At 38.5% G+C, this 13,857-nt stretch overlaps 1 long non-coding RNA gene across 1 annotated transcript in view; it reads right to left on the reverse strand.

Moving 5' to 3' along the window:
- LOC140685536 (uncharacterized) overlaps positions 1-13,581 on the reverse strand; it is a 39,325-nt gene extending 25,744 nt beyond the window's left edge. The window contains exons 1-2 of the long non-coding RNA XR_012058792.1: positions 13,470-13,581; positions 3,296-3,370 (exon numbers count right to left, since the gene is read on the reverse strand). This is a non-coding gene — a long non-coding RNA (uncharacterized lncRNA). The remainder of the gene's footprint in view (positions 1-3,295; positions 3,371-13,469) is intronic.
- Positions 13,582-13,857: the final 276 nt, after the last annotated feature.

A 13,857-nucleotide genomic window follows, 5' to 3' on the forward strand; every position in this document is an offset into this window, starting at 1 on the left:
TTTAGTTACCAAGCTGTATTAACTGGAAGTACCCGCATTAAGTACAACCTTCACTGCTCACTCTTCCGTACACAAATCCCCAAAGAAACGACAGATGTAAATCATGATCATTGGCCATTCACACCACTTCTTTCAAAGTTTGTTGGTGACTGGTCCCTTTATATCCGTTTTTCAGTCCACACACAGGCAGCAAAGCATTTAGCTGGGTCTTCTCCTTGTCTGGCAGAGACAAACCCATGTGACATTTTGTAAAAATGGACAATTAGAAGAGAGAACTGGACAACAAAAATAAAGGTGCAGCAAATAAATGAAAAGAAATAATACAAAGTGAAATTAGAATGATAATGTCAATGAAGTTCCATGAAATATTAATATACATGAGTAAAATGGTTGTGAACAAAAAGGATGAAGATACCCCAGAGGAAGTAAGGCCGGCAAAAAACTTCATGTTAAAGAAGTTCTCAGAGGCATTTCACAACTGTGAAAACAAAAAGGATAAAATGTTGGAAGCTGATTCCAACTTAGAAAGGAAAACAACCATTTGTCAAGGCACAGGAGAAATGCCCACTCTGTGTCACATACCGAACAATGTGAAGCAGAAGGTAAGCAAGGTCCAAGCCGCTCCTGACATGTTTTTACAAAGAAGTAAACCTTTGCTCCTCAATGTTTCAAAATTTTAAATTGCAATGTATTAAATAAATGTTTTTTTAAACTTTTTTTATTGAGCTATAGTCATTTTACAATGTTGTGTCCAATTCCAGTGTAGAGCACAATTTCTCAGTTATACATGAACATACATACATTCACTGTCACACTTTTTTTCGCTGTGAGCTACCACAAGATCTTGTATATATTTCCCTGTGCTATACAGTATAACCTTGTTTATCTGTTCTACATACGCCTGTCAGTACCTACAAATTTTGAACTCCCAGTCTATCCTTTCCCACCCCCCTCTAACTTTACTAACTTGATTTTCCTATATGTTTATAACTTATAGTAAGAGAGTTTCAAATGTTCTGACAAAAAATATTGAAGGTCATAAAACAGTTGCAGTATTGCCTGTGGATTATGATTGCTCTGCATGATTTCAACGTACATGATCATTTTTAGAGTGTGGCACTACTATGCAAAGTGAGAATTAAATAACAATTTAGCTAAAGATTATTGATACAATTTTATTTATCATATCATTATTATGTGCCTTGGTCATTTTTGAGGATTCTTTTTTCTACTGTTTGATTTCATCTTGCTTATACAGATTTGTGTAAGTTCTTTGTTATATAAAAGTACCCAATCTTTCTCTGTTAAAATAGTTAAAACATATTCTCCTTTCAGATTTTAGTTTGCTCTTGAGCTCGAGTATGGTATTTTTTTCTTGTAGAAATTTAAAATTTTTAATTAGTGAAATTGTTTAACCTTTCTTTTTGGCCTTTGTACTAGAGGTATTAAATGTTAGGGAGCCATTGAGAAATTGATTAACCTCTCAATTTTTGCTTTATTATCTATAAACTAGAGATTGGTCACCTCCCACGGTTACTATGAAAATTAAATGTGTATACATGTGCTAAGCCTTGTAACACACTGTCCCATAGGAAAAACTATGTTCATCAAAGTCATTTTTATTATTAGCAAGTGTGGGTAAATCTATTAGATGTTGAATTAGAGCACAAAAAAGACATGCTTGCCGCCCGTAGAAAGCTCACCATCTTGTGGGAGACAGAGAAGAGAAGGTGCTTTAATAGTGGTAAGGGTCAGAACAGAGATGAAAAACAGGGGACTAAGAGTTTCTGAATACAAGCCAGCCCATATTGTTGGCACCAGGAAAGTGATTCCAGAGGTGACAAGCATACTGAAAAGCTGAAGAAAGACTTTTTAAATAGTGACAATAGGATGTGCAAAGAGATAAATGTGCAAAAAGAGAATGCTAAAATTTGGGAAGTACATTTGGCTGATAATGGCTGGGAAAAAGTAGAGTGTCTGAGTGTTTGGAATTAATGTCAAGTGTTTAGAATTAATTGTCAAGTGTCAGGCAAATCGTTATAGGAACAATCAAAGGATATTGAACAGAGGATGGTCATAAATATATTCACAATTTAGAAAAATCAACCTGGAAATGAAAAGAAGATTGATTTAAGGAGAAACAAGACATAATGTCAGAATGTCAGAATGTCAGAAGCAGCTGGAGGTATGATCCACATTAGAGACGCTGCGAGCCTGAGGAATGGCAGTAGAGATGACTGTGGACTGGGGAAGAACTGGGGGGATGTTAAGAGAGTAAATCTGCAGACTTGTTACCAAAGGGGTTTTCTAGCCCAAAAGAGGCTGAATTTAAAGGTGAATTCCTAAGAGAAGAAAAAATCTGATTATGGAATTTAATAGTATCCACCCGTATTGTAAAATATGACCTGTTTCTTAAAGTGACACTACTTTTAGAAGTAGGTTTAGCAATATCTCTTTTATTTCAACTATACTGCAACATATTTAACTACAGATAAAGATATCTTCCTATGGAAGATAATAATCTGGAGGAATTTTTTAAGAAAAAGTTATGAATTACATAACAGTGCTTTATCTCAAAAGGTTTAAGTTTCTGTAACAAAGAAATTCGCAGCTCTTAAGAGCACAGTCTGACATTCTGGGTACACTTGATTCATTTGCATCTCAACATTCTTTTCATGAGAACCCCAGGAGAAACTGCTGTCTGACTTAAGTATGAAGTATAGTGTACTTCCCTTTAGCAATTGTTTTGTTTGTATCTCATGGACATTGTAAATTTTAAAACTTAGGAGCTTTTTTATTTATAAGTCAGATCTATTTTTGTGGTTTATCTACAGTAGACTTGTGGGTTATTATGACCTTTTTCTTTTTTTTTTTTTCAATTTCACTTTGTTCCTACATCTTTTTTTCCCCCCTTCCTGAAATGGCACTCTTTTCATTTTATGCATCCTTGTAAGATATCTGAAATCATTCTGGGAACAATATGTGACATGTATAATGGATAAGAATCATTCCCATGGCTTGATTTTTTCTGCATTGGGTAATGGGTTTTCTGCTCATTAAAGGTTGAAGTGTCCTCTCTACCCCATCCATACATTCTGTAAAATCTCTCTATGTAGGATTACTTTCCAAGCAGTTGATCCCTTGGACATACACAAAAGAGAAAAGTGTCTGAGGTATTCAGCTACTACCTCTATGATACTGAAAGCCCTATCCATTTCCTGCCTAGAGCTTTGTCTGAGAACATGATGGTGCCTTTTGATGAATGTGAAGGACAACAGCCTCTAGAGATGCTCACCTGTTGCAGAGACCAACATCCTTCCTCTCAATGTCATCAGACTCTGGGATGCTCCTCTCTCAGTTAATGTTAAGGCTGAGATATAAGGTATGGATTAGAGTAAACGTCTCACTGATACCCAGAGCTTGATCATTCTCTAGGTATTGCTAAATGCTCCTTACAAAACTCTACTGAGAATTTCAAATTCATTACACTCTGGAAAGATGATCTAATTCAAAAGCATTTCTGCTTGGATAACTTATCTATCTTAAAAAATCACATTTCTTATTTCTATTTTCTGGCTGTATAGGAGGTAAAAGAGAACATATTTGACAGTGTTTGAAAGACAATTGATGGTGATAGAGAAAAATCATATAGCTTTGAACTAGAGTGTAAAAATGACAAATCTATTACATGGGTTTTTTCTTCCTCTCCATCTTTTGGTATTTGGTCCAAAAATGGATACAATTCATACAAAGATAGCATTGTGATATAATAATTATGAGGGCTTAAAAATCTGCTACTACAAAATGAAATGTATATTGCCCATGACAACAGAGGGGAGGAGGTTGTCTTAAAGAGAACTGTGACATTTTCTTTCACCGTATTCTTTCTTTAGGGTAGAAGATCCTTCATTTATATTTTATCTTCTCTGGGTAAAAAATAATGTTTGGAAACAGAAAAAGTTGGAAATAAATTGTTTCTATTCTAAGCAGTACATCTTGCTAAATGTATTTTCTTAATTAAGAATTAAGATCAATGAAATAAATTATTTCATTTTTTGGCATATTACCTTCTTTACGTCAGAATGTAATTGCTTAATTTTTTCTTAAGAAAAAATGAAATGATACATGATAAGACTGACACATTAACTGGTGTGCCATTTAACAAGCTCTTACACAACAGAAAAAAAGAAGTAAACACATCTCTAAAAATGCGTTCTGGTAGAGGATCATATGAAACTAAATGTCACTCTTGGTTAGAAGTGACAATGGGAATTAAGTTTTCAAGGGGCTTGGGTTATTTTAATCATTGCTAATATCTAAGGGAAGTACTAGATTTTCTAGCCACAACTTCTCTATATTTGATTTATAAACTATGATTTTTTTTCTAAAATAATGTTGTAGAGGTTAAGTTGAAACACCATGCTTAAAAGCTTTTAAGATGTGTGTGGGAATTCTAGAACGTGATGGCTTGAACTTGGTTCCATTCTCCTCTGATTCCAATTCTATGGCACTTCCTTCTTGTCATACAACAAGTGCTGTAATCTTTGGGCAGTCGGGTGGTACTGAGGCATGAATAAAACTGGTGAAGAGTATCTTCACTGAGGTTCTAGAAATGGGTTGGAGAACATAGCATCCAACAACGAGTTTGACCTTTGGTTTCCAGGCTAAAGTCAAGGAATATATGTGATTATTCCCTCACCATAACTGCTCATAAAAAAAAGAAAAAAAACACAAATGGCTGTTGACTCTTAAACAGATCCAAGTTTCTAGGAGCCCAGAGGAAAAATAACAGCCAACCAAAGGCATCCCCACAGCCAAAGAGAGGGAAATTAGGCAGAATAATCAGAACATACACTTAGTGAAACTGAACTATTTAATGAGAGAAGGACTAAATAAAACAAATGAACAAAAACCAGGAAAAGAACATAAGGAAATCAGTGAGCAGCAATAAAATCCAAAACTCAAACCAAACCAAACAACAAAAAACACACAAACACCCTAGCAATAACTAAAATAAGAGCAGCCTCCCACCCCCAAAAAGCCATTCTGGAGCTTAAAACACAATTTCATCTCAATTAGCTTTAAGAATCAAAAGGAGAAAGGCGCCTCTATTGAGTTTCAATCATGAGAGCCAGAACAAGAGTTAGCCAAGTTTTTCTGTTAATGGTCAGATAATAAATATTTTGGCTTTGTGGTACTTCCAAGTATGGTAAGATCTCAGATCTTGACAGTGAGTACAAACCCACAGAAACTTTTTCTAAGATGTTTAATGAAATACTATTCGTAGCAGAAGAGAATAAGTAATGTGAAAGTCAATAAATATTTAAATGACTGACTAGATTACAGTATGTCTATATAGTACACCTTCATAGAGTCTATATTACAATATACAATTTACCCAAGGGAAGAGGTGATAGCTTTTAACATAGGGGCAGGGAGGAAGGGCCAGACATGGGAAAAATTAAAACAAAAGATTCACCAAAACCCACGTATGAAAAGAACATATGGTACCATTAATTTATGTTAGAACACTATTACATTATTTGTAACCAGTGTGTTGTGTTTACCCTTGCCCTGTTAAAAATATCATTATTCACACAAAACCATCACATGAAGAACAACACGCCTGAATTCTAAGAAGACTGGAGGACGGATGTTAGAGCCAGAAAGGCCTCAGGAATCTCGAGTCAGTCACCTCACTGTGCACTTGAGGGAACTATCATGCAACAGACTGTACCGAATTGGAGCGGACCTGCAGGGCAAAATAATTTTACTTAGGATTTCTAAAAACACTGAAAAGCAACCAGGTCCCAGTATCACAATGCCAGTTCAATCTGTACATGACAAGCCAGGTTACTCAGGTTTGTCTTTTTCCCAGATCAGTGGGTAGCAGTTCACAATCAAAATCAAAACAACAGGAAACAGCACTGAAGGACATGCGCTTAGAAGACCTTGAAATCTTTTCTAGTTCTCAGGTAATGCTCTAGCTATTGGATCTGTTCATGGCTTCTAAGCGTTCTCTTTGGGTTATTTTTTTCTATTCTAGCAAGTGTGGTTCACTTTTTCGTCTATTTGAGTTTGCTGAAAACAAACAAACAAAAAATACTACCTAGCATTTAACAGGATGAGCTTATTAATATTTTTAATTTTAAAATTATGCACAAAACAGGTTTCCATCACTGTAGGAAGAACATGCATGTCAACTGGAATAGATACCAGGTTTTGATGAATTTTACAGAATTCTGGTGCCTTGCATTGCACTGTCTCCTTCCCAACACAATGTAGTCACTGATGGTCGTGAATTCAACCCAAGTACAGAAAATAAAGTCACTCGGGATTTGGCTTTGAAGATGAGGGCACCTGGGCTTGTGCATGTGAATGTGTGTGCACGCCTGAACACTTACACCATACTGACTTGCACATCTCTTCATCTGGTTTTATTGTTTTTATCAGAAATATAAAACTTATTCAAAATGACCTCTGACCATGCATTTGCTAGAAACCAGTCTGTGCTATTATTGCTATTCTGACCTCTAGAATGAAAATAAAATAACAGACTGGTGAAATCAGTTTTGCTGAAATTTTGATAGCAGGGGAAGCCATATCGATTGACACCACAAGTGTGATGGGGAAGAAGGTGGTTTAGATTAAAGTAATAACCATGGAACAAAGTGGGCCTAGGGGGAAATACAAACATACCAGTGCTCTTTCTATTTTATGGACATATTCCCAGTATTTGCTTCAGGATCCTTGACTCTCCCCCTCAGTTTTCAAAGCATATTTCATCCCATTCATTGCATTCTGAGTGGCAAATGTTGTTTTTTTTTTCATGAAAATACTAAAATTTTCAGTCTCTTGAAGACCCAATACTAAATATCCTGAGGTGTTTAGGGCAAGTTCCTTTCATTGCTTCTTTTTGTTGATCTATTTAATGTGACTAGTGTTTTAAGTAAATGAGAAAAACCTGAATAATATAAACATGTCTTCCTTGTTAAAGAGGAAAGAGGCACAAACAACCAATGATGACTCTTAACCAATCTAACTGAATTTTAATTACAACCCTACCTCTTGCTAGCTCTTTACATTTGAGCAAGTTAAAATATTGCTGCCACACTATTTTCTCCTCACAAAATGAGGATAATAACATAACCTAAACCACAGTGCTGTTGTGAAGACAAGATAATACATGTAAACATCTTTAAAAAAATTCTTATATAAAGTGCTCAAGAAATGCTACTGTTGTTACGACCTGGTAAGTATGTCTCATTTGTAGACTTTCAGGGCAAGCAGCGAAATGTGAGAATTCCTCTTACTGTCACTTAGATTTCCTATTTCACTCCTAGTATATACATAATTAACATTCAGTTCCTATGGATCTTTATTTAAGTTGGCCAGAAACAGGCTTTAATACCTCTGGGATGAAGCCAGAGATATCCACAAGGAGACTCAGATGAAGAGATGAGAGCCAAGAGAGGGTTAAGATGTGTAGTTAAAATGTACTGAGTACCTACACTTCCTTAGGTTATCAATCCAGGTGAAGCTTCTCAGGAACACCCACCTTATGTGTTTCAAATAGTCTAAACTCTAGGCTGCCACCACTCAGTTAAATGTTGCAGTTACTGCTGATTTAGCCTTCAATTTTCCTACCACTGCAGCAGAAGCTATTTCCTCGGAATAAGCCTTCACTGTGTTACCTGGGTGGTTGATGGCATCATGTTTCTTGGCCAACGCGAAGATAGGTGCACCATTTCAAGCTGACATCTTTTTAGGTATTGTAACAAACTGGAAAGTGCCACCTCAAAATTCATATGTTGAGGCCCTAATAACTAGCACTTCAGAATGTGACAATATTTGGAGAGGACCTTTGAAAGGGTAATTAAGGTTAAATGAGGTCATAATGGTGGGGCCCAAATCCATTATAATTGGTGTCCTGATGAGAAAAAGAAAAGACACCAGGGGCACGCACACACAGGGGAAAGTCCACGTGAGGACCCAGCAGGCAGGTGGTTGTCTGCAAGCCAGGGAGAGGAGTCTCAGGGGAATCTAACCCGCTAACACCTTGATCTTAGACTTCCAGCCTCCAGAGCTGTGAGAAAAGACATGTCTGTTGTTTAAGCCACCCAGTCTATACTATTAGTTACATCAGTCCTAGAAAACGAATACAGGTAGTCAACATGACGGGAAAGGACTCCAGGACTTGGGTGTATCGCCATTTTGCAATAGTTCTTACTGTGTTATTGCTATGATTCCCAAGACAATCATACCTGGATGGGGAGATATGTGGAGAAATCTTCCACAAATACCAAAAGTAAGGTTTTTACAATTAACAGAGGAAAAGTATCCTATGGACTTTGCCTTAAAAACTTCTCCCCATCCTCAGCCTCTAGGAAAAGGACAGGTAAAAATACCCTCACCTCCCAACACTCACCTGTGCATCCAAGGGGGTAGGGGGCTGCACGCAAGTGAGATTCAAGGACTATTTCTTCTGTCTCCAGGCTTCTCTATAAGGATCATAAAACCTAGAGCTGAAATGAGGCCAAACACTGCTCTCTAGCCAGCTCAGGACACATACCACACACACATACACAGAAAAGGGGGGGTTGGATTTCAGCTACTCTGGTCAGGTCTGCAGAGCCTAGGAGACCAAAGCAGTGTTACTATTTCCATCACTTCCTCAAAACTCTCCAGGAAACACAGCTCTCCTCCTAGCTGCCGGGTAGGAGGAGCTGTTTTTCTGCACGTCTTGAGGCCCAGTGACATCAGGTCTCTCACTGGCTGACACGTCAGCGCCTACTCGTAATAAACCTGAAGAATGGGAGCCTTTTCACATGGGTCTCCTTCTCTTTGAACTTCCCCCTTTGCGTATCGTCTTTAAAATTCTGGTTGAGAGGCCTGGAGGCTGTGAATAGCAGTTGTGTGGAGATGGGCCACACAGCAGCCAGACGGGTTGGACGTACAGCCAGCAGAGCCCTGATGATTCCAAGAACTCCAGAATATCCGCACCACCTCAAATTCTACCAAATGGTTACACTTAGTGGGATGTAGAGTGCATCATATAAGCCAAATGTTGCGACCATCCTCTCTTAAGGAAGACTCTCGGGGGAGCTTGGTCACAATTGCCTTTAGTATGGCTGCTAAATCCATCCCATCTCTTTAAAGTTACCTCTGCATCACTTGGTGTTGAACAGGCTTCCAGAGTTTACCTCAAATCAGTTTCCTGCTCTTCCTGGGCACAAAGAAGACTGAGATTTCTAGGCAGCAGTCAATTCTCAAAGCAACATTAGGAAGCTGCCAGTTTTATTTTCACTTTACACATGAAGAAACTGAGGAATAAGAACATAATGACTGTTGCAGGTCACCAGCTGGTTGGTGGAACTGACATTCAAACACAAGCAGTATGGTTTCCAAGCCTTTTGTTAAGCACCCATCTAGTGCCTTTTGCTCTTTTTGCAAAAATTAAGCTCTCAGAGTATTCAAACTTCTACGATTTTGACCCTGGTAAAATCAGGTTGGTAAAAACACTGAAGAGAAATGTTAGGGGGTAGGCAGGTTGCAAAGGGTAGATAAAGAACCTGCCCTAACACGTAAGGAGGGCAATTTAGCTTTTAACGCAGGAAATCACATTGGAAACTCCTTCTTATCATATAGATTTACTGCTATTGGACCTATCAAACACATAAGAAAGAAGCTGATTAGATGTCTGATTCAAAACAAATAACTTTTAGTATATACCTGACAAAATAGCCATTTAATTATCATCTTCCTTAACTAAACTTGGATTACTTCTTTAAGCAGAAGCACCTTGTAAAATGTACCAAAGAAGGGAGCACATGTTCAGTTAAGCTACAGGCTTTTGGAGATGATCTAAGCCTGGCATCTCTCTCCTAATATTACACTATCATAGCCTGTCAAATTTTACCTTTGGATTCCTGCATTTATGAATAGATCTCTTTCTGCACAGTTTCTATTTTCAGCTCAGACTCCATGCTCATTGAATCAGGAAGAAGTTTTAAGGGAGACATTTGTGTCTAGCTAACCTGATTCTGACTCTTCTAGGAGTTCTTACTTGCTTCAAAGCCTCCTAACCAGATTCCCTTATTCTATTTTTTATTCCCTCTATCCATTCTTCAAGCAGCATCCAGGGTGATTCAAACAATGATAAATAAACACATGAATAAATAAATTAGATCATGCCATTTTCCTCTTAAATCCCTTTAATGCTTTCCTTCACATTTATAATAAAATTCCAACCCCTCATTATAGCCTACAAAGCTCTGCTTTATCTGGTCCCAAGCTAGCTCATGGGAATTCAAGACTTACCATATAACTACGTTAATCAAGATAGTGTTGTACTGGCAAAAGAATAGAAAAATAGACAAATGGAACAAATATAAAGCCTATAGATAGACCTACACAAATATTATCAACTAATCTTTGACCAAGAAGCAAAGGCTTTCAATAGAGAAAGGACAGTTTTTTCAACACATGGTGCTGGAACAACAGTGCATATACATATGAAACAATGAATGTAGACATAGCCAATACATCTTTCATTAAAAACAAAAATAAACCGAAGTGGATTATAGACCTAAATATAAAATGCAAAGATAAAAACCACCTCGAAGCTAACACAGGAGAAAACACAGATGCCCTTGGATTCAGATACAACACCAAATGTACTCTCTATGAAAACAAACAAAACTTAGACCTCGTTGAAATGAAAAACTTCTGCTCCGTGAAAGATACTGTTAAGAGAATAAAAAGACAAGCCACATACTGGTAGAAAATATATGAAAAGACACATCTGATAAAAGACTTGTATCGAAAGTATATAAAGGACTCAACATTTAACAGTAAGAATACAAACAACCCAATAAAAATGAGCAAAAAATCAAAGCAAACATCTTGCCAAAGAAGATATATAAATGACAAAGAAGCAAAGGATAAGGTACCCAACATTTTGTCACTAAAGAATGCAAATTAAAATAACAATAATATACTATTACATATCTATTAGCATCTCTAAAATACAAAATACTAGTGAAGATGTGGGACAATAGGAACCCTCATTCACTGCTGGTGAAACAGCAAAATGGTAATCATTTTGGAAGACAGTCTTAAAGTTTCTTAGAAAGTTAAACATAATCTTACCATATGGTCTAACAATTGTATTTTTATCCAAAGGAGTTTAAAATTTACGTCCATACAAAAACTTGCACACAAATGTTTACAGCAGCATGATTCATAGGTGCCAAAACTCGGAAGCAGTCAAGATGTCCTTCAGTAGGTGAAAAGCTAAACGTAGTCCATCTTTGCAATGGAATATTACTCAGTGCTAAAGAGAAATGAGGTACTAAGCCATACAAAGACATAGAGGAACCTTAAATGCATATGATTAAGTGAAAGAAGCCAATCTGAAAATTCTGCATACTACAGTCCCAACTGCATGACATTCTATAAAGCTATACAGGCAATAAAGGTTAATTGTTGCTAGGCTTTGGGTGGGGAGAGGGAGGGATGAATACTTGGAACATGGGGGAATTTTGGGTGAATAAGGCTATCCTGTATGATACTGTAATGGTAGATATATGGCATTCATTTATCAAGACACATAGATTTATGTAACACTAAGTGTGAATCCTTAATATAAACTATGGTCTTTAGTCGATAATAATGTATCAATATTAGTAATTGCAACAAATGTTCTGCATTAATGCAAGATATTAATAAGGGAATCTGTTGGGGGGAAGTGGTGGCATATGGCAACTCTGTGTTTTCTCCTCTTTTCTGTAAAACTAAAACTAAAATTATTTGTCTGTTAATTAAAAATATATAAATAACACAGAGCTAAATAACAATGTACTTGATAAGTACCACTGGAGGTCAGAGAAGGAACTATGAGGGTAACCTGAAAATATCTGTCCGGGGGTGAAGGTGGGATCTGGGATTTGGATTACGTCTCCAAGTTGCTTAGAATGTAGACTGGGAGAAGAGGAAATATATAGCATTCCAGATGAGGAGGGAAAACACAGCATAAGCTGGTGAAAAATTATTTGAAATGTTATCTGAAGTATCAAAATGACTGCTGGGGTCACCTGCTGCAATGATCTGAATGTTTGTGTCCTCCAAAATTCATATGTTGAAATCCTAACCCCTGATGTGATGCTATCAGGAAGTGGGGCCTTTGGGCTCTGCATATGTGAATGACATTAGTGCTCTTATAAAAGGGTTCCCACAGAGCTCCCCAGCCCTTGTCACCACGTGAGGATACAAAGCAGAAGTCTGCAACCCAGAAAAGCACCCTCCCCCCCCCCCCCCCCCGACAGGCCTGCGCTAGGATCTCAGACTTTTAGGCCCCAGAACCCTTAGGAGTAAATTTCTGTTGTTTATAAGCCAGTCTGTGGTACTTTGTTTAGTCGTGAATGGACTAAAGCCTCTGCTTTTTCAGAAGACTCAACATTAGTGTTTGTCAAGATTTGTTTTCAGAAACAAGATGAGATTTTTCCCTCTCAAGTAGTGAGGATGGACTTGTGTATTGATTCAGTTATGCAGCATGAGACAGATTAAATTCAACTGGTCTACTGGGTGTATGAAACTGAGTTATATCCTATCTCTGTAAGCTATAGTCAACTGTATAATTACCAAGGAAGCCTCCAGAGGAATTAATACATTAAAAAATAAAAAGAAGAACCTTCTAGTTGACAAATTTTTCAGTATTGGGAGCACTATTTGTCCCCTCCCCCACAGTGTTGCACCCACTAAGCCATGGCCCCAGGGTCACAGCTTCACAATATGTATTCTCTCTCTGAAACAGCCAAACGTAGGAACTTTTTTCCAATAAGCTCTCACTTAAGCACCAGTATAATTTATAACCAAATCACACAAGCATCCTCCTTATTAAGGAAAGACATTACAGCATACAAGTCAAAGGTTTAACTGCAAAATTCTCAGACGTGAAAAAATGGGCAAGCTTCTGGCAATTGGGTTATTGGTCTTTTAGAGCTAATTATGGGTCTCCTGGCCCTGCCGTGGATCTCCAGCCTGTATTTCCCGTCTTCCATTTCCCTGCGGCTAAGATGTTCCCCTCACTCTGGCGGCTCCTACCTGGAAGCTCTCCTTATGAGACCCCACACATTTCCTCAGCAGCCCGCCTGAAGACCTTTAAATATTCCTCTCCAGGGCCAGAGAAAAGATTTGTTTTTTCCTAACAGGGAGTAATATGTGAGAAACTAGGTGCGTTTATTACCATGACATCATTTAAGCACTTATGTTCCAGACCCAGTGACCAAATAGTGATTAGTTTGTGTAATTCTCAGACAAAAAACAAACAAACAAAAAAACATGAAGTGGGTACCAATGATCTCCACACACTAGAAGGGAAACAGGCACAGAACGGTTAAATGACTCAGAGAGTCAGAGTTAATAAGGGTGGTTTGAACCCAGGTGGTCTGAGTTGACCACACACTTACCCCTTCGCTTGAGTGGAGGTGGTCATCCTCGGGGTGCAGGCGGGCTGGGTGTAGGCCACTGAAATACTTGCACCGGCAGCGTTCGGGAACCGTGAGGAAAGCGAGAGAAGGCCTCGAGGGCCCGGCCGCACCTGCTCTCAGCTCCTGCGGTCTGCGCATGCCTGACCACCCCCCCACCAGACAACCACGCGCACGTGCGCCCGCCCCCGCGTGCCGCCCAACCCCGCATGCGCCTGCCGGGCCTCCACCTGCAGACCGGGGGCGGGGCGGGGCGGGGCGGGGCCTGGCGGGAGTTCCGGATCCGGGTGGTTGGCCGCTGCAGTGAGAGGCTGAGTGCGGTGCTGAGAAATTGGCCTCAGGGGTCCACAACCCTGCCTACCATGCGGGA

Source organism: Vicugna pacos, chromosome 14 (assembly GCF_048564905.1).
Source record: "Vicugna pacos chromosome 14, VicPac4, whole genome shotgun sequence".
NCBI classification, from domain to species: Eukaryota; Metazoa; Chordata; class Mammalia; order Artiodactyla; family Camelidae; genus Vicugna; species Vicugna pacos.